Raw genomic sequence first — 3,914 nt, forward strand, 5'->3', positions numbered from 1 at the left:
TCATAAACTAGTAAATTATATATTCAACACAGATCTGTACCAAATTTTGCACTATTATTTTGAATTTCAAAATCGTTGAAAAACTAACCCCGGAACGCTGAGGCCCGATTAAATTTTATATAGAGGAGATAGCCAAAACAATGGTACAATATATAGGCACACGTATAATCACATATAATTGTACTGAAGTTGAAAGCAATAATGTTGTTATAACATTTGAAAACATATCTGAATATATTTCTAATTTATAGTATTTATTTATTCTAATATATATATATATAGCTATCTCGTATATCTAATATTAATCGGAATAATAATACTAACGTACGATGTTTGTTCATACAACCAAATATTTAAGTTACTTAAAGATAATTAATTTAAACAAATTGTTGTCCGAGCCAGAGTCCAGTAATCTGTACAAGTTGTAAATAGCATTAGAAAAATAATTATTATTGGCTCCTATAACTTATAAGGGCCCGGTCACACTGCGGTATTTTCGCCATATAGTCTGAACAGTTTTAAAGCCGTGGATTTTACGTTACTCGCAAACATAACAGCTTCTTTTAAATTGAGTGAGCCATACTGAGATAATACCGAGTAGTATGGCTCAGTCGATTTAAAAACAGCTGTAAAGAAAGTTCAACGTACAATTATAAGACACAATAGGTAAAAAAGAATATAATATGATATTTAATATTTAATATTTGACTGTTTTTTGTGCCATTGTGTCGTTAATTATATTGTACTAAGTATGCACAAGTACTTAGCACAGTTAATAAACTGATAAAATACGATAACGAATACGATTTCGGATTTACCATTTCGGAAACACGATTTTTGACCTTGGATATTCACTTTTGTTTTCCTCCAAAATTCATCAAAAATATAACATCTAAGTATCGAACTAATTTAATTAGTTTAATTTAATTAAAAATCACTATAATCATAAATAATATAGTAAAGTATTAATGTTTTATAATATTTGAGTACTAATAACTTAAAACTAAAATATAATATACGAATCAATAGCAAATTTTTAAATACCTATATATTATTATTATTTATTAATATTAAAAATGTTATTCAGTGTATGCAAGATTCCGTTTAATGTGGGCACCAGTTGTGTGGAAAGCCACTAATTATATGGCAAATATGTCAGGTAGGTACTGACTCCAATGAATGTAAACAAGATTAAACCGGCTATAGTGGGACTCTGTTTGGATAATGCAGACAGTTTTTACATTATACTAGACTGATTGGAAGAATTTTTGAAATAATATGATTGAAAGAAAGCCACACGTGCCATTTAATGTCAACACTTTTATCGCTCCCGATAGCATTCCCATAATCTTACCTAATAAAACCAGACCACTTATATCATCATTAATGTTTAATCATTTTCATAAGTTTTGAATGTTTTGATACACATAATATTAGTATGTTTACATACATCAAACAGAGATATTTGGTCAACAAAACTCAATGCCATCTTTAAATACACAATCTAAACCAACGTGAATTTTAACTTGTACCTAGGAAATACTTTGGAAAGATAATATGAAAAAATGTATAAATCTTACTAATAACAATAATAATAAGTAATAATAATCTTATAATATTGTATGTCAGCACTTAATACATATTATATATACCTATTGCCTACATCATAAAAACAATATACTTTTAATATTCAACACTCATTTTTTAAAATTATTTTCAGTTTATATGTGAAATCATATTTTATGAGGGCAAATGGTTCTGGTCCGACAGTGCCTGCGTGAAGTGGAAACTACTGTACATAAGTATGCAAAACAAATAATTTGTGCATGATTTTTGTATTTATTTTAAATAATATGCATTCAAAATGGAAATAAAACAAATAAATGTAATGTTAAACAATTTATATATGACCTAATATTTAGAGGAAAAAGATATGATTCTACTTCGAAAAAAATGTGTGGAAAAAAACGGAATCTTATTTTTGGAGGGAAATTATTTTTTGACAAGTTTAAATGACAAAAAAATGCATTAATACAACACTATTGCATACTAAATTGCAATGCCTTATCCAGGATTATTCAATTAAGGGGAAGGGCTAAACATTGTAAATAAAAATTAGCGTTACTACTTGCCTACTACCAGTCCTGTAAAGTATTAAGTAAAAGTGTTTGAGTAAAAGTATCAAATACTTTTTTAAGTATGAAAAACTTTTAAATACTTTCAGCATGAAGTATTTTGAATGGTATTTTAAATACTTTTTTTGGTATTAAATACTTTTTGGTATTGAATACTTTGGTTTTTTATTTCGAATATTTTATTTTTATTCGAAATAATTGATTGGAAAAATATTTTTGTTAACTACAATAATAGAATAATAGTTTTATTTAATATTCTGTATTTTTGTGTTAGCCGAAGCCCAAAGGTTTGTGAAAACCAAATTTCTAAAAAAAGTTATTGAATTTTGAATAACATTATTCCCTTTAAAACTATTAGATAACTATTAGATTACCTACTACCTATGTGTTTATATTACGATAATTAGAAACCCACTTTAAAAACCAAAAGTATTTTAAAAGTATTCCAAATACTTTTTCAAAGTATTTGAGTAGTATTTGAAATACTTTACAATTAAAGTATTTGAATAGTATCTTAAATACTTTAAAAAAATGTATTTTAGTATTTACTCAAGTACTTTTTAAAAGTATTCTTTACAGGACTGCCTACTGCCGTAGATAATGATTGTATTATTAATATCTCAATATCTTATATATTATATAACTGTAAAGATACTTATAATAGTTAATACAATATAAATGTAATATATAAATGGTCGATAGAATGAAAAAAATTATACTGTTATAATATATTATATGCATCATGTTAAATTATATAACTATTATTTGGTTCAATCGTCTAACTACATTCTTCTCAGTCCTTTTTTGAAAATTATTTGTTTATAATAAAACTATACCTCTATAAAATATACAGAACAGATTATTTTAACGTAGATAACTATCTACTCTTTATTTTAAAAACAATTAATATTTTAAAAATTTTGAAATTAAAAACGATTAAACATTATTATCATTAGGTACTGTATTAAACTACAAAAAACCATTCCGAGCAGAAACAGGTTGTTTTTATTGACTTTATAAAAATTAAACTAAAAAAATATTTAAAAGGTCAAGTGTCTAAAAATGACTTAGTCAAAATATTTTTAAATTTTATTATGTCTAGTAAATGTTTTTCCTTAATCTTTCATTTGTTTTTCCCTGGGCTTTTAAAAACTATTAGGAATTTTCAACTAAACTTTTCAAAAGTACCAAATAGATTCACTTTTCCATCAGAAAAGAAGCTGAAGTTGAAAATTAAAAGCATTAATTCTACTAGTCACTAGAAAAAAATATTTACGGACAGAAAAAAACACACATCAATGTAAAATCAATACATTCATTGCTTTGCTCAGAATCTAAAATAATAATAATCGGAAATATCAAATATTATTTATAAATATAAAAATTAATTAATAATAATTTATAATAATGGTTATAATATTGCATATTCACAGAAAGTATTATATATATATATTATATTATTATTTATTGTGAACAGAAAAGTTATAGGGGTAACCATGGGCGCCCGGAGGGGGGGCAAGACGGGGCATTTGCCCCCCCTGGAATTCAAATAGAATGTTGAATTTTCAAAATATTTTGATTTGTTTTGAGCTGTTTACGGACAATTTCAGTTTCCAATTTAATTAGTTTTTTTTTCTATGAATGTCAATAAAACTTTATTTGTTGAGTAAAAATACTTGAAAATTTAATACAAGGCTCCTACTATATTATTACAATGACATTTGAAAAATATTAAAAATCCTTTGTCACAGTTTTTTTTATAAGCATTTAAAGTTCAAA

This window comes from Acyrthosiphon pisum, chromosome X (genome assembly GCF_005508785.2).
Source record: "Acyrthosiphon pisum isolate AL4f chromosome X, pea_aphid_22Mar2018_4r6ur, whole genome shotgun sequence".
NCBI lineage: Eukaryota > Metazoa > Arthropoda > Insecta > Hemiptera > Aphididae > Acyrthosiphon > Acyrthosiphon pisum.